Below are 18,915 nucleotides of genomic sequence, written 5' to 3' on the forward strand. Positions count from 1 at the left end.
GAAATGGTATAAGATTACTTGTGCCTCACTAGCACCCGTTCTTGCCAGTTCTACCTGGCAGTCAGTTGGTGATCTGGACACCGATGTCTCTAATTTCAATGCCCAGCTATCCTCGGCTATTGACGCCACTGCCCCTCTGTGACCTATATCCTCCTCTAGATTAAAACCCTCAGCACCATGGTTTTCCCCTGCCTTACACGCTGAGAGGAGCAACTGTAAAAAGCTTGAGCGCCGATGGCGACTAGTCTATGACCCAGACATTAAAGCCACCTACAGAGCCGCTATTAAAAACTTCCACAAACTTAAACGTACTTTAATGAGGGAGTATTTTATCTGTAAAATTAGCTCTGCTGAAAACTTCTCAAAAACTCTGTTCAAAATAGTGAAAGAATTTTCTAAATCTGCTGCCCTTTCCTGTCCGATGTGCCCCAGCCACAGCCTTTGCGATGGTTTCTCTAACTTTTTCCATGGTAAGATCATCGATATCTTTGCCACATTCAATCAGCCCCTGGCAATCCCAACCCCTGACTCTAAGGTTCCCCAGGAGGAGGCTTTTATGTCTTTCAACACTATCTCTATCGAAACATCCCTGACAAAAATGCTGTCGTGTAAATCCGGGTCCCCGCTGGATCCGTGTCCAGCCCAATTGCTTAGCTCTCTCGCCCCCCTCATTATTTCTCCGCTGACTTCAATCTGGAGCTCCTCCCTACAAACTGGTCTGTTCCCCACGTCTTGGAAACAGGCCATGTTGATCCCCATTGTGAGAAAACCTGAAACCGATCCTACGGTATTCAGTAACTACCGACCTATCTCTCTCCTTCCTAAACCAGCCAAAATACTAGAGAAAGTAGTGCAAGAACAACTTGCTGGCTACCTGGAGTCTAGACAACTGCTTCATGATTCACAATCCGGATTCAGGTCTGGTTATAGCACTGAGACCGCTCTCCTGGAGGTGACTGAGACTATTTGCGAATGCGTGGATGCAGGCGAGGTGGCCATGTTGGTGCTCCTCGACCTGTCCGCGGCTTTCGATACGGTCTCCCATGCCATATTGATTGATAGATTACACAATCTCCGGATACAGGGGACCCCCCTTGCCTGGATTAGATCCTTTCTAAGTGGTCGTACTCAACAGGTCCTCCTCCAACCTTTTGTTTCCGAGAAAAAACCACTTAGCTGCGGTGTCCCTCAGGGTTCACCCCTGAGCCCACTGTTTTTTAATGCCTATCTATCACCTCTGGCTGAGGTGGTTGAATCAGGGGGGGTCAGAGTGATCTCTTACCCTGACGACACACAGCTTGCGTTTTCTTTTAGAGATCACTCTGACGCTAGCTTTTCCAATTTCAGACGCTGCCTGGGAAACATTTCATCGTGGATGACTCTCAACACTCTCAGGCTCAATGCGGACAAAACCGAGGTGTTGTTTTTTAATCAAAAAGTCCCACCCCCACCTCTACTCTGGTGGCTGTCTGAGCTGAACCCGGTACCGGTAAACTCAGCTAGGAATCTGGGTTTTCAATTTGACAGTGAATTGTCATCCAAGGCTCAAATTAATAAGGTCACCTCTGTGTGCTTCGGCAAGCTTCGTATGATTCGAAAAATTCTCCCTTTTCTGCCTTTGGACACACGTAGGACCGTCATCCATGCTCTCATAACAGCACACTTGTAATATGAAAATAGCCTGTATGTGGGAGCTCCGGCCTATCTGAATAAACGTCTGCAGATTGTGCAAAATGCTGCAGCAAGGCTGATATGTAATATCCCCTTCCATCACTCAATAACCCCTCATCTGCAGAAGCTACACTGGTTGCCTGTGACTAGCCACATCCAGTTCAAATCCTTGGTCCTGGCTTTCAGGGCGCTAAAAGGCCAAGGGCCTGCATATCTCACATCCAGGCTCAAGCTTGCCCAGTCCAATCGAGCACTTAGATCTAATCATCTCTGTCTCCTTCGCTTTCCCCATTTTCGCCGCTCCAGAATGGGGGGTAGAGCTTTTGCCGTTATTACTGCTAAATCTTAGAATAGCCTGCCACTATCCCTCCGTATGACGGAATCTGAATGCCTGTTCAGGCGCAACTTAAAAACCTGGTTGTTCTCCAATTTGTAGCTTTGCTAGATACTCATACTGCACCTTGTCCATAGCGCCGGGACACCCCCATTGGGGGTAGCTGCCCGCTTTATAAGCTTCATAAATAAATAAATAATAAATAAATAATAAAGTTCCTTTACCTCAATGGGGTGTGGCCACATACACATGAAGGAACACTTTGCCTCTGTGCCCGTGGTGTATTACAGATGAGGGTGCTAAGGCAAAGGAGCTATCAAGCTTCACACTGACATAGCAGCATCTCTGAGGGCATCAATGGGGAAGGGGCACGAGGATCCGAAGGACACCTGAGACAGCCCCTGAAGTTGGGTGTAGTCACTTACTGCACCTGCCTGCAAAGGGATCCCTTTCAAAAACAGGCCACACTGTTGTTTGTACACTGAAAGGCCTTACGGTGGCTTCAAGTAGCTGGTCCACCTTTCACAAATACGCCTTTTCCAGTGCAGGCTTGTGATTGTGCCTGCACTGGGAACATCAAATTCAGTGAAATAGGGTGCTGTGCCCTGGCCTGCATTTCAAAGCACTGCAGTGACAAAAGGCACTATTACCCTATTAAATGGTAAAAGTCTGACTATGTGCATTAAACATTTGGGAATATTCACTTGCAGCCAATCTATTGAGGAGAAAGTTAGAACCCATGCTCTTCTTCGAATAGATCAGGCATCTCCAATGAATAGCTTGTGAGCTACTGATAGTGCTCCAGCTACTGGGCAGTTGCTCTCCTGTATGTATCCCAGTCTTCTAAATTGGAACCTTTTGCTTAGTTAAAGTAACAAAAGTATGAGAAAACAGTGTATTCCAAGACAAAAATATGTATACTTACAGAACTCATAAGCTGATGTTTGGAGAAAAATGGCTGAATTTTCAAAATATATTCAAAAGTCATTCTGAGTGATAAATCATGAGCGGATACTTTTTACTGATATGATGACTTTTGTGCCAGGGACAATGTGTCTGTCAAGTATTACCTATGTATAGTCTTTCAAAACGTGACAAAACCTTTTTTGCATTACTGCTAGTATCCTTCCTGATGCACGGAGGTGATCGATTTTGGTAAACTTGGACATGGTGGTCACCATAGTAATCTTGTGGTCAGTGTTACAACACTAATAATATTAGTAGCACATGATGATTTTCGTTTCACATAAGAAGCTCTTGTTACAGAAAATGTTGGAGAACCCTGGAATTGATGACTGCTGTGTGTGTTTGAGCTATGCTATATGTTAACTTTACAAAGATGAGGAGTATGGTAATTTGCATATATAACAAATAGAGAAAACATAAAAACTGTATTTGATTAAAGCTTGTTCTGGGAATTCTCCTCAGTCTGCTTTTTATCTAAACTTGATTATGCAGTATGATTTTATGCAAGAACATTAAGAACCACCCAGGGAGACGAGATACCAAATCTTGTCCTTCAAATTAATATAATGTGATCCACTTACTGAATTATCTACTGAATGGAGTCTGTGGGTTTGTTGTCTCTGTCTGAACATGAGTTCCAATCTGAACAGGCTGATACAGTTCAGACTTCTATTGATATATCCTTCCAAATGGGCTATATCAGTAAGAATAAGATGGCATCTGGAGTTCTCGCTGCAGATGCCATATTTCACAGTTTATCTTGACAGTGTATAGTAATAAACATAAGATACCACAACTCACATAAGATAGATACATAGTGAACTATATTTTATCGCTTGCTTCTCCTCCTCTATTATAAACTCGTAAACATATATATGGTTTTCTTAACCATGGTATCATGTGTAATCAAATAAAGCATCTGCGAAGGGCAATGAAGGTTGTTAAATGCCCCACACCTTGGTCATAGCCTGAGGTAGAAGGGCTATAAAGTTATAAAAATGTTCCACCCACTGGGGTTAGAATGTACTAATTTGACTAAAGAGAAACATACAGAAAATGTTGGAATGTTGGAGTAAAAGGTCTGCACCCACATTTATTGGCCCTAAGCCAGTACTTTTTCCACAAGGGACCTCTCAACATTCAAATGTACTGATGCCTTTTAGAACATTAAATTGCTGAGAGTTTCATCGAAGAGTATGGAATGGAAGAATGTCCATAATGTCTGGATCAGGTTTTTTAGTTCACTAGCGTATAATATAGCCTTATACCCCACTAAAGAGGTATGTTCCACTAGAGGGCAGAATGTTCTAACAAATAAAACAAAGGCTTCTCGGAGCACGAGGGGATTGAAATCCCCTCAGGCTCCGTGAGGCCTTTGTTCAGACAACATTGGAATGTTGCTCTGCTGCCCATTACCGGCGCATAGAAGCACGGAGCATGCCATTGTATTCAATGAAGTGCCTCACATTCCAATATTCTAATATAGCCTATAGCCCGCCGTAGCGGGCTATACCGCCTATTAACCTCTTCAATGCCCATGACGAGCTGGTCTCGTCATGGGCCGCGGTTGCGCTGTGCCCATGACGAGACCAGCTCGTCATAAACCCCGCCCGCTAATGAAACGGCCGGCACAGGGCGGGGAAAGGGGCGGGCACTGAAAGGGTTAAAGGCCCGCTGAAGTGTTAAAGGCCCGAGCCGAAGGCGAGGGACTTTAACAAGGCAGCAGGACTTTAATAGCCGGTATAGCCCAGCTACGAAGGGCTATAGGGCTATTAGAACATTCTGCCACTAGAGGGCAGAATGCTCTAACAAATTAAACAAAGGCTTTAGGGAGCGCGAGGGGATTGAAATTCCCTCAGGCTCCCTGAAGCCTTTGCTCACAGCCAGAACTGTGAACAAAGAAGCATTGGAATGTTGGAGCTCCGGGTTTATACCAGCCATTATAAGCCCGGAGCTACTCCATTGTTTTCAATGGAGCTCCCAACATTTCAGTGTTCTAATAATCCATCCGCTGTGGGTGGAATGCTCTAATAGCATTATAGTCCTTCTGCTTTAGATTAAATGCCTTCTCCTTCTCTTTCCCCATATATTTGGTTCAGCCTATAAATGGAGGCGAATGCATTTCAGAAACAGTATACAGCTGTTAACTATTTTTAATATATATCATGTAATATATGTGGAAAGACATTTCAATTCGTGAAATCAGGAAACATCAATCAAACAAGGAGCTTTGCCCAAGATTCAAGAATGTGTTCTTCTTTAAATGTTTAATTTCCAGTTCCTTTCCCTGACTAACATAACTTTACCCATGTATTTGTTAAGCCCACGTTCACCCAAGGGTGTCTTAGTGCTGAGTAGAATAGGTTAGAATAGCTTTCAGAGGGATGGGTGTACATACAATATTTCTAGAATATATTTCCTTCTTTAACCCCTAAACGCTCTTTCAATCATTGATGAAACCACAATAGGTTAATAGTGAAAGAAAATGCAGGTTGCTTATTGCACACCACCTGAAATTGTCTACATTTGGTTTGGCCCAAGGCGAGGCCATTTGAGGAGTGGAGTTAGGGTATAATTGAGGGCCGCATTCACAAGGATATTTATTTAGGCATCTTCGTCTTACTATTGTCTTAGCTGTAAGTTATATCCAAATATCCATAAGTGGCTCACAAAGCTGTTTTGCCAGTAGTTTTCAGGAGTAAATCCTGTTTATTCATCAAGATGGAGAACACACATTTCTTACTCTTGGAAATCCATGTGTACGTCACACATATGCCTGGAATAAATCACAATTATTCATAGAAAATATTTGAGAAACCATACTTGGATAATAAGGTGTAACTAACATATAAGGCTGAGTAAAACACACCTGCTCATAGAAAGCTTCCTGGATTTTCCTGAGCATTGAAACACATTCAAAGGACTTGCAACGTTTACTCTTTCATTAGATTTACTTTTGCATCTTGGTTTCTATTTTCCTATTTTGTGTAGCATTCAGGATCTGGGGCAATTTAAGAAACAGCTCAAAACTTTCCAGTTTTAATCAGCTTTTATTCTCAGCGCCTCAGGGCTCACGCCCAGACACTCCTTGGTATCTGTGTGCGTTATAAACTTCGGTAACACAGCATAACATAACATCTGAAAATTATGAAAACTAAAAAGCCCTTAATTGTTCATCAGTACCTACAATATCACCCAGCAGAACCATGCTTTCACCCATTTAGCGGCAGGGTCCTGTGATACAAAATTCACATCTGACCCTTTCAGGTACCCTGAGCCTCACCCTCCTCAATTTCTTTTGTCCAAACGCTAGTCTCTTTATTTGATTTGTAATGAGGAAAACATGTGAATTTGTCTCTTCCTATCTCAATTTTTGCACACATTACTTACTGGCAACCTGGGTAATGTAAGGAGACATTGATATGGGCAAGGTGTTTTTGAAAAAATATTGAGTTTCCCTATGACTGGGGCGAGGAAGTTCAACAGGGAGTAAGTTAACTAATTTCTCCATCATGTCTGTTATATTTAAATATATATTTGCTCATTTTGTCCTTTGAGGTGTGTATCTTCTAACAAGAAGGCGAACATTGTTTAAATAAAATGTTTCTTTTCTTGTTCTCCCTCCCTCATGTGAGGTAGCTCAAAATACAACACAGAGTGCCAGATGTATAACACATTTTACCGGTTGCAAACAGGCCTTTGTGTCGTTTGCAACTGGTAAGTGTATTTTTCTGTGTTCAAACCCTATTTTGTGAGTCGGAAACCTATTAACCACTTGCAAAATAGGGTTTGCTAGTTGCTATTGGGAAGGGGCGTGCAGGGGGATGTACAATTGTTTTGCGACTAGAATACGGTTGCTAACAATCACAGATTACGTTTTAGTTCAAGTGGGCGGTAAACCAGTTGCAAACGGGAAGGGGTTCTCGGAGGATCCCCTCCCCTTTGGGAATGGTAGCAAAAACGTTTTTAAAGAGCAGGCAGTGGTCTGCCTACCCCTAAAAAAAGAAACAGAAACGTAAATTCTTTTTTTTAAAAACGCATTCCCTTTTCCTTTACGGGAAAACGGACTGCATTTAAAACATTTTTTGCTTAATTAAAAAGCAAACACGAACATGGTGGTCTGCTGTCCCCAGCAGGCGACCTTCCTGTGTTATTGCCCATTCCCTGTGGGTCGCAAATTGAGACCTGCCTCATGAATATTAATGAGGCATGACCCTTGCAGCACATTTGGGAATTGCTAATATGACTTAGAAACATTAGTACATTTCCTTTTGCAAGTCTCCAATTGTGAGATGTAAAAAGTCACAATGTTTGAATGTCTGGCCAAAGACCCTGACATTTAACACAGGATTCGAATTGTTTCCTTTCACACATTGTTGTGTTGGTGTCAGCTTGGATTTACTATGACCTTGGCCAGATAAAGCTACACATTCTGTAGATGCTCAGACTTTTGGCCTGATTCACAAAGGTAAATGTACACTTTTGTGTAAGTTTACTATTTGTTTGGTGTTTGCAAACTGCAAGTTGTGTCTGTTTTGAAACAAGTTAAATAACTGAAATACACACAAAGGTCATTAGACTTTCAAATGGTATAGTGGAGCAGATGCATTAAATCACAAAGAAATAAAATATGTCTTTTTTACTTTTTATTTTAGCGTTAGTGTTCCTGTGCCTTTATTCATCATGTGCTGAAAGTCTTGAAATAAAGGAAGAAGTCACTGGAGGAAACGCATGTCAAACAGATACTGATTTTGTCTTCAGACTAATAAACATTCAATCCAATGCTGGAATAATGCGTACAGACCATCTGGATCAGCGGATTAAATGATGCATGTAGTGGCGGAAGAACAGTTTCAGAGAAAAGACATTTAAAGCATCTTGCTAATTGTTTTTATGGAAGCACTGAGGGTCAAGTGGCAATACGGAAAGTATTGAAGAATAGTTGATCAATGGAACTGTCATTATCGGAATTGATCACCACTCAGAGGGATTTGTCCTGTGATGGAGGCAAGAGTGCATGACAAAAAGAAAGATAAATTGTCCCAGCAAAGGGGCAGCTTCGACAGTCGGTCATTCTATTAACTAACACTCATAAATTAAAACCAAAGGAAAATTCAACTTGTCTGCTCTTTGCCACAATTTGAGTTATTGTGATAGTAATAGCGGGCCTCTCTCTGCCCTCCAGGAGAAAGGGCCAGCATGGGCATAGCTATGTGGCCACGGGCCCTAGTACAAGCAAAGTAACTGGGTCACCTCACTAGGGTGACATCTCAATCTTGTAGCTGCCAACCAAACACTCACTACCATTCTCATACACATAGTATTGCATTTCAATTCCCTCCATTGCATTTCTGGAAGTCAGAGCCATAATCTTAACAAGCATTATCAAACCCAATAGGTTTGGCACTTGTAAAGTGCATGCACACAAAGACATAGCATGCAGGGCTTCCGCACTCACACTGCTGCCCTCACATAGGCACACCCCTCACTCTGCACTCCCACAGGCACAACTGTCAACCTGTAGACCACTTATCCTGCACTCACAAAAGACAATCGTAATCTTGCATTCACACAAGCATACCACTTAGAATGCATTCACAAAACATGGTGGCTATCCTGCACTCACACAAGCCCACTGCTCACACACAGCTTAACCGCTCACTAGGAAGGAGCAGAGTAGGGACAGATGGTGGCATAGGAGGCACAGGGTAAGTATCTAGTACATCGGTCCACTAGTGCAATTCAAAGATTTTGAAGAAAGCTACACTCAAGCCTAAGTGTCCACGGTGGTTATCTAATCTCCCATCAGCCACGCTTGGACCAGCACTGCAGACCACGTGAGAGAGATATTGGTGGATATTTGCAGGGAGGGAAACTTGGCATCAAAGAAAATCTAACTTCACTTCTAAAAAACAAGGTAGTGGTTTTCTTTGTAGTGTAAACACACGCTAAAATAGATAAACAAATACATAAAGAAAAACAAAGAAAAAACAAATAAACATGCTGAATGTGGAGGGTATGTGCTTCGATAAAAAAAATAAAAAGTAAAGCTTTGCACTGGTCTGTCACCTTGAAGCAGTAAAAAACGATAGAGTATACAAAATCAGTTTCAAGATGGCGGCAAAGATTTGACCCTTGCAGCAATGATGCCTGGCACTCTGCATAAGAAAGTTGTGATCTAGTATCAATCACAGCGGAGCTGCTAGTACTCTCATTACTTAATTAGTTCTAATCTGCAGTTGCAGGTGAGCTGCTGGGGAGTGCAATAACAGAAATATCTCCTGAGGTCAGGCTCCACTGGATGCAGAGTAACACAGAGTAAGCATGTAAAATACTGTCACTCAAACCACCTGACATCCTACAGCCCAGCAGTTATCTACTAGGCAGAGCCAATCAATGGCAACAAAGCCAATGGCTAAAGAGGGCCAATCCACTGTGTATGTATGCTGTTCACATACTGCTTCTGAGGAGCTGAAGCAGAATGTGAATGGCACTCTGTCTAATGAATTACTGAAGTGGGCTATCGCAATGCAATTTTTCTCTTAGTAAGATCATGTATTATTTATGAGAAAACATGATTCCGGTGAGACCGCTAAAACAGCCTTTTGGCCAGACTTCAAATGCAAAGAGGTAGATAGAGCACAGGGGCAAGAGCGTAGCGAGTCCTTGGCTCACACGCATAAGACATACACACTGGTCAAGAGCAATGCAATCTTCCCTGAAAGACATGGAGTAAGTGTTGTGTTGCAGGAACAGTACACGTTTCATTCAAAGACATGTAACAAGAGTGGTACTGCAATGTCAGCCAGTGCAAGCTTCCTTTAAAGATTTGGAGCATATGTGGGACAGGGCAGCACCATTTAATACCTCTGTTGCAGTGTAAGCACTGTTAACTAGTTTTATGACAATAAACACTGGATAGGACAACAAAACCACACACAAAAGCGAAAGTGCATCTTGCACACGTTAAGTGAATGACAATAATTTTGTTTAAAGAGAAAATACAGGCACCGTGAAAGAGTGACTTGAGCTGCAGATATAGGAAGAATTCATATATTGTGTGTTTAACATGTTTAAATATTATCTTTTCTGATGGCATAAACATGCAAAAATGAAAGTTCATAAAAAATATACACTGATAATATGCCAATTAATGAGAACTAAAATAATAAGTCATATATGCACGCATACATGAGTCTCGATTATAATTGTGCAACGTTTATAATAAATGCAAAGCCATCTTTTAATGTTTTTATTGTAATTCACCATAGCGATCAAGAAGCTGGTGCAAAATCTTCACACAACAACTTACATGAATAAAACTTTCTATGTAGATGCTTTACATTGATAAGAGTTTGTAGGTTTTGTAAAAATATTTTACATGTAAGTACTTTGTGGCCGGTAGCAATAGGCCATAGTTAAGACTGAACATTTCGATGCAGTCACTAATGACAACTTATAATGTTTGATTATTTGAAAAAAATACCTAATTGAATTTTACTATGCTTTGATCTAATTTCATATTTGTTCTTGAATTAAAATTGCATTGCCTTTATATGCATTAAGTGACTTTTCCCATAGGTGTGCATTTTACTTCATGGACTGATGAGAAACAATTTTGCTTTCCTATTTATGTAACTCTTCTGTACTTTCACATGACATTCCCTGATGTCTAATGGATACTTTTCAACACTTCGACATGGACAATGTGATAACACGAACTGCTGACCTCTGATATGGAAACTAACATTCTGAATCATTCTTTGTGGACAAACCTATGTGCACGGAACAGACGATTGATTCCCATGACTTGCTTGGGAAATTTCTCTTAAGTACATGAGTGATGGACCATTATGGGGTGATAGTTGATGTCACCTCCGGATTCTGAAAGTAATATAATATTGAAGAGATCCTTAGGAGGCGGCAAGCAGTCCTCGTTTTCCCAAATGCTGAGGCTGTTGCTGCTAACTTCCCTCTCCCGTGCTACCTTTGGAACTCATGTCAGTGAAGCTTGCTGACTCTACCGGTTCCCCAATCGTTGCCTCCTTTTCTCATTCGAACTCTGGCCACACTCTATGCTTATGCTTAGAGATCTTTCCTGAACTGTCCTCCTGCCTTTGTTGGTGGTAGGAATTGTACTTGTTTAGCAAACATCTATGGACTCTGTGGCTGATTAATAGTTCCAGATGTCATTGTATGATGATCTTTTGATTTATCTGTACTAATGTGTGCTTTTATACTACATTTTGTAATTGCTTATCGAGACTTATGTCTTATCACCTTAAATGCTAATTATTGCTTTGAATTCTAAATCTGTCTAATACAAAAACTAAATTCAATCTTTATTGTCTGAGTCTTCTTTACATCACAACTTTAAAATGTTCTTTCATCAGAGATCGTGCATACAATGGCTTAGATTCTAATGCATAATGCGGACAGTCATAGATTATTCTCGGAACACCAGATTCTATTGTTATTATTCTGCACTGCAGTGGCAGAATTATTGGTTTGTTAGATTTTGGCCCAATTGAACTTCTTTAGGAAGTTCGCTCTTCTCGTTGCCATCCTATACATTCATAGAATGATCTTGAGAGTAATATACTTGAATTTGATTTCCAATCTGTGAGTGGGTTACCAATTTTTTGTCCTCATTGGGTAGCCAACGGAAGACCCTCTGGTTTCTCATGCCTCAGTGTGGATGGCAAGGTTCATTGGAGGGCCAATGCCTCTATGGGTGCGAGTAGATGTTAGAATTAGATAAAGTGACCATAACCATTGATTGTGTATGTGTAGGCCCAAAGGATAAAAAAACGTAAACGCCTTCAGCTTCAACACCTCCCTTGTATACATTGAATATGCAGCATTTCAAAATTGGTACAGGTGTGAGGAACATCACTGGGGCGTAACAGTGCATGCTTGACTCACAGGTATAGCAAGACTTCCACAAGCAACACAGATACAGCACAGGTCGGGAGGACAGGTTTCACTCAGAAAAAGAGGACAGAGACCAATTGGGTCAGACACATGCAAGCTTCCCTCGTATGAATGGAATATGGGCAGCTTCTGCAGCAGCAGCTACATCCTGTGTGTAGTTTAAGTTCCCCTCCTACACAGCACAAGTATAAAACAGTCAGCAGTGCAAGCTAAGATATCCTCACATACAAAACAGGTATCACAGTGGCAGTAGCATCTAAGTATATTTCAGGAACAGAATACCCAGAGATAAGTGGAGAGAGGAGTGAGCCAATGAACGTTTGAGCCAAATGCAAGGCTCTGGCTCGGCTGGAGCTCCTCTTGATCTCTCAAGCCATATATAAGCTAAGCTTTCATGTGGCCTCTGTCTGCTACACACACTCTAAATTCATGAAACAAGAATAAAGGACAAAGCATTAAACTTTGATGTCAAACAGGAGCGAGAAAGAGATGCTAATCTAGTTTCTGGATTACACAATGTGAAACCAGAAGACCTAGGATGAAGCCCAGCTTGGCCACCTGACCAAATTTTGTGATCCTAGGCAAATATGATCCTTATTGTGCCTCCTATTTTTGTCATTATTTCATGAACAAAACCTTGAAATAACTGAGGGTGTGTGCTTTTTAGTGTCAGTGTCTCTCTTGTGTCAGACTTTATAGACTATAATGTTGCTCCCCGTAAAATAAAAATATAGCTCACATATAGGTTGCAGATGACAATGGACTTGCTTCTTAGATTACTAATGGCATTTTTGTCGAGGTTGGAGATGGGTGCTGGGGCTGTGGGCATGAATGTTTCCAAGTTCATGTTTAAAAGCTATCACTTTAAATAAAGGCCTCTCACTGCAATGATATAATCTGATGTACTAAAATGAAACACTTGTTAAATAAATATGCTTTTTGGAATTTTGAAGACACTTTATCATTGCTTTACATATTTGTTGCACAATTTCCGTGCCAAATTTTCCAGTGGCCCAGTTTATACTTAGGCTCTTAAAGACAAGACAGACTCTTGGCTTGGCTTTCCTGGTTAATTTTATTGGCTCACTCACATCTACTACAGTGCTGTGTGTAACAGTTGTTCGAGTTTCCCCACTTTAGTATCTTGCTCTGGGGAGTAAAATCTCCTTTTCGATATTCTGGTCAATTTCCTCAAGTCTCAGAAGGGTAACTATTCATATTTCTGTTTTTAATAAGGCGGAATTCTGCGCTAGCAAACCCAAGACACTATTTTAAGGTCAGTTCTGCATTTTTGTTGCATAAAATGAAACAAACTAGGCTCAAATAATTAGTTTTCCTAGTTCTAGCACTCGACCCTAAGTAAATCAATGTTATTTATGAACTGCCATTGTCTGTCCTCCACCGGTGAGGCAGAACACAGTTATTTCTGTGACTGTCTTGGCTTCAGAAGCCAAGTTGCTGCTTGGGCATAAGTTCCTTTTTGACCTCTGCTGGAGGCAGGAAGCTAGGGCAGAATGGCACAATCAGCATTTACAAAAGTGAGCATGCACCCGGCTCAGCAATTCAGTGCGCATGCACTGAGGCCTTTGTAGTGCCCCAAAGGTGCCTCAGTAGATTCTGCTGCTCCGAGTCTGACGCTTGCACCTGGGGAATCAGACAGAACTGGCAGCAAGCTCCCCAGGCTCTAAGAGCTCCTGCAGCCCTGGTACGCAGTAGTGCTGCAACAATTTTCAGACAGGGGTGATGCCTTCAATGTTACATCACTGAACTTCTGTGGATTATGAAAAATCTGAGCATCACACAAAAAACACGTGTCACAAATAAGCCTCGCCCATTCAGCAGGAGAGTGGTAAGGGAGTAATTTAAAGCTTATGTTGCATTTAGGCGCACACTTTCATAAATATATCAATAGAGTACATTGTGGTAGAGCACTGTCATTTACAGACAACACATTTTCCATTCACATTACAACGGCATTTGCAGACATTCAGTTCTACAGATAATACTATGTTGTGCTCCAACTCTAATATGTGGAAATTGGATTTTTGTGAAAATGTATCATTTACGTCACAAAGCGAAGGGTATTGATTTGTTGTGATTCTATGAAAATCTTTCTTTCTATCACACGGCAAATTAGAAAAAAGGTCTTCCTTCGTGCTTTCCCTTTTAAAAAAAAATATTTAGACAGTTTATTTACAGGTATTTAAATTCTGTTGTGTTGGAAGAAGCCATCCTACAGCCTTATATTTCACACCAACATGATTGTCACATAGTTCACTTTACAAAACCCTCAAACCTTTTAATAAGAGAAAGAGAAGTAAAGACTCTATGTTAAAAGAATATTTAGCAATGTATCAGAAGTCTAGACTGACAGTTGACCTCTGAATTTGAATGCACAGCAATTATGAAAAGATAAAACCAAAATGTAAAGTCACCTTTAATACTAATTCATCTTTGGAACCCCAGTGTCTATGCTAGTAGGTGTCCTCTAAGGTTTTAAGGGGTTATTGTAGCTGTGGCCCCTCCCACTAGTGGGCTCCAGTGATTTGCACAGGCAGCGCCACCGGTAGCTACACCCCTGAGAGCCGGCAGCCTGTGGATGCCAAACCTGATGGCCGTGGCAGTGTAGGGAGGACACAAGGTGCAAAATGAAGAAACTACTCCCTTCCGCAGCATCTGTTAACCAAGAGATGAAAGTGTGAACATATAAGTTTATTTGAATAACAGGGTCTCACTTCATATTGTTGTTTTCACATGAGCAAGAGTAAGTCCCACTCATAAGAAATCTGGTTTGGGAGATCTCTGGGCAATCATTAGGTATTGGGCACCAATTTTGCAATTATCCTAGTTCCTCTATATCACGGAGCCTCAAACTGGGGGCCAAGTACCACTTTTAGTACATGACTCTCAGGGTAGAGAAGAAGAGCAGGTTAATGTGGAAAATTCTTGTTTACAAAATGGGTGCCCCTACACTCAAGTTGCATTTACATACTTGTACTTCTGGGTTGTATAGCAGTGTTATTTCCCTGCTGAACAGCACTCCATCTTTCACTCTCAAATCTGCTCATTGGTTGCTCGTCTCAGCACATGAGTTGGCAAGGATATCTGCTGATGCTCTGTGGGGAGGGCCCCCCTCGCTCAGAGCCAATGTAGGAGAGGCCCAGTGGCTTCCATAAGACATGGGGCTATTACTTTAGTGTCCCCAGAGGTCAAAGTGGCCTGAAAGTGTGACCTCTAATGTAGCCTCTAATGTGTGGCAATTTACGGTGTGCTTAATCACATCCAGGTCCCACAGGAGATCTACTACAATATTCTCTTTTTTTAGAAAATAGCACAATCACACTTGTGGTTTATCATTGGCAGAAGGCACTCCAGTTAGAGGGCACCCACTCCCAATTGAAAAAATACACGAACAAGCATTGAACAAAAACCCTGCTATCTTGGGCCATGCTACACCAGCCAATTTGGGGTTCAGGCATTCTGCCCCGGCAGTGGGCACTAGCCACTTAAACTATGCTCTAGGGCTTGTGATGCCCAAACTTACACAAAGATTTTCAAAAGGAATTCCTGAAGCTCTCCAAAAGCCTATAGCACAACTGCTTTCACCTCCTTAATATTAGTTTAGCTGTAGGGGACGGGACTTGCGCTCCTGTCCAGCCTTGGTGATCTTCTGACCTAAAGTCTTCCTGGCAGCAGCTCCAAGTACTCCCAGGGCACCTACAACAGGACTATTCAAAGAGATGTCCAGGGGACCCCTTTCTTCAGTCAACCCTCTTCTGGCCTAGGCAGGTAGTCAAAATGCTAGTATGGCCACCTTTAGAGAAAGGCAACAAATTCCAGAGTACAAGCAAGAAGTACCCTGATTCTTGTGAGGGGATGCAACATCTGCACCAGTCCTTCTCTGTTTTTGAGTCTTCTTTTCATCTGTTTGAGTCTGTTCAGGGACTTAAAAAGAAAGTTGGAGTTTTGTGTGATTGGAGGGCACTTTCCCAAACTAGATGTGTCACCCTCCCCCCCCCCTTAGTGTCACTAACAGGAATCATTGCACTGTATATCCCACCACTGTGCTGTATTCTGGTCAGGATTCAAGATGGCAGCTTACTCCAAAATGGTGACAAATCTCCCTCTGAGCTACTCTCCATCCACTCTCTGCACTTCAAAGAGACCCACTGCTAGGAAGCAAAAACAAAACTCTGGGTATTTTTATTGTTGAGTCTTGGGAGTATCCCTTCCCTAGGTTAACAAGCAAGTGCAGGATGTTGCCTATGCAGATTCGGACAACATGCCCCCAGATCAAGAGTTGCTTAGTCTTCCTGGAATGGTCCCTCGCTTCCAAGAGCATTTAATCTGCTGCTTGGTATAAAAAAAAAAAATAACTCACAGTTCATGCAGCTGAAAAGCAAGTCTTAATTAAGGTTGGCTAAGAAAAATATACCAAGCTTTAAAAATATTAAGGCATCCTTATATGTAAAAAAATACTTAATTCTCCAGCCTGATGATTTATATGCAAGCCAGCAACACTTATATTTATATCATGTTCCAGTCTGGAGTCAACAGCTTAATCACAATTTCATACATAAAAAGTACAGTGACAACATTTCACATGATACACGTTATCAGTAAGGATGTTGCATTTGCTTCAATAAAATTAGTGAAATCATTGGGACCGCCACCGACAGGCCGTCGGTGTCGGTCCCACCGACAGACGGCCCTTTCCTCCAACTGTCACATTAGAATGCTGGCAGTCAAGCCCTTGTCTGTCAGGGGACAAACTGCTGCCTCCGCCAGGATCAGTGATCCCAACAGGGCGGCGGTCGGAATCGTGATCCTGAAAGAGGCAGTGCTGAGGCAGGCACCTCCATTGGGATTATGTTGTCCCTTTCCGACAGTCTTTTCATGGCGGTCTGACCACCTCAGTCCCTGGTGAGCCACTGCAAAGTGGCCCTGGATAAACATGTGGTGCCCCCACACACATCCATGCACCGTGCACCGTGCACCATGCACAACATGGTGCATGGCTTGTGCACAAAGTGCTCTTTTACATGCCGGCTTGTGCTGCGGCCCTTTTCCTGGGTCGCAGCACAAGCCGCCATGAAAATGAGCACTTTGCGACCTCCAGTCCAGTGGTCGTATCATAATGGTGTGTCGGTGCTAGTCTTCATTAAACAGCAGCCTTCCTCACTGAGCCTGATTGTGTGCAAGCATCTGTGCACAGTTTGCACAACCATCTCAGAATGCCTTACCCAGCTGATCACAGCAGCCAACCTAATTCTGTGTGTTAACCTGGTCCAGTGTTTTTCAAATTCACAAAACTGCTCTATTCTCAATGCCACATATTGGAAAAGCAGAATTAAAATGCTTTAGAGATCATGGTAAAACCTAGAATGCAAATAGTTGAAAGAGAGCCATAGACTCATAGCACATGCAACATATGTATTAAAAGCATAAGGTTTAAGAAACAATTTGATGGTTAATGAATTGCATTTTAAATCAGGTAGGTGTGTATTCACAGGTAATGAGTGCTACCCATGTGATCGCAACATGTCCAACATTTATAGGACGGGTGGATATTCACAAATTCACACAAAGTAAAGGCAGTGTCTGATCCAGCAGACATTAGTACAAATGAAATTGTATGGTAACATTACAATAGCACTTGGATGATGATTATCTCTTAAATGAATAAATAATTTTATATTGGTTTTGCATTTATTTTAGCTTTTAAGCACTGTTTTACAAACACCCTTGACAATGGTACACTGTTTCAAAATGTGTTGGTGTATCTGTGGTTAGCAGGCCATAGATAAAAAGACCATTAATAAACTGGCAACTGGGAATTTACTGTTGGGTGGCCATTATCTGAAATCGAGAGCTCTGTCATATCATTATTTGTAGTTCATATGCTGCCGTAAGACATTTGTCTGACACTTCAGCAATTTAGAGTGCATATTGGGGGGGAAGGGAGAACACAAACAATAAGCAATCATGAAAAAAATGTGGGGAAGGCTATTGTCTTTCTCAGCTAGAACCAATGTTCTGTCAGAGGTAGGCCTACGTATTTGTTACCAACATTTTTTATGTTTAACCTCTCTCTTATCTTTTCCCCACTTATTAATCTGATGCAGAAAATTAAAACTCTTAGTCCATTAATTGTCAGACCATTGAGATCTATGACCTTTTCTCCAATTTCTCCAATACCCTCTTAATTTCAAATTCCTTTGTAAGTGTATATTGGCGTTTTCTTGGAATAGCTCAGTTTGGCCTGGCCCTTTCAGCAGGGTTACCCTCGATTTTTGTCTTCCTTTGCTGAACCCGTTTTTGTTGGCTTTTGGGATGCTACACACTTTACTACTGCTAACCAATGGTAAAGGGCTTGTGCCCTTCCTTCTAAACATAGTAAAATTGATATACACCTGATTAGTCAATGTCATTTACTTATACGTCCTTAGTACATGGTACTGCGTGTTCCCAGGGCCTGTAAATGAAATGCTACTCGAGGGCTGCAATGCTCATTGTTCCACCCACTAAAGTTGAACTGTGAAATATATCTCAGGCCCTCCTCTGCGGCCTATAGGGCAGTTTTAAACTGCAATTTTGATCTGGAGAAAAATACCTTTTTCTACTCCTACATCTTCCTTTTTAATAGTTATAATTCAGCTTTGAGGTAGGCTCTGAAGGCTCATAGAGCATGGTGTTTGGCATTTAAATAGTAAGACATGTGTACTTGTCCTGGCAGTGAAAACTCCCAAAGTCATTTTTTCACAGCAACAAAACTAGCTGTTCCCTAGACTAACACTGGGTAAACTAATTACATTTAATAAGTGATAATTTCAGTTTGGGAACAGCTAGAGAAATACTTCTGCCACTCATTTGAATTGGAATTTAAAATCCTCTTTAATGGTAAAGTGGGATTTTATATTACTCTCCTTCAGAGACATTGACTCAGCAGGGTGGAGGTTGCAGGGGGTATGAGCAGACTATAATTTGAACAGGTGCATGGAATCAGTGGG

This window comes from Triturus cristatus, chromosome 6 (genome assembly GCF_964204655.1).
Source record: "Triturus cristatus chromosome 6, aTriCri1.1, whole genome shotgun sequence".
NCBI lineage: Eukaryota > Metazoa > Chordata > Amphibia > Caudata > Salamandridae > Triturus > Triturus cristatus.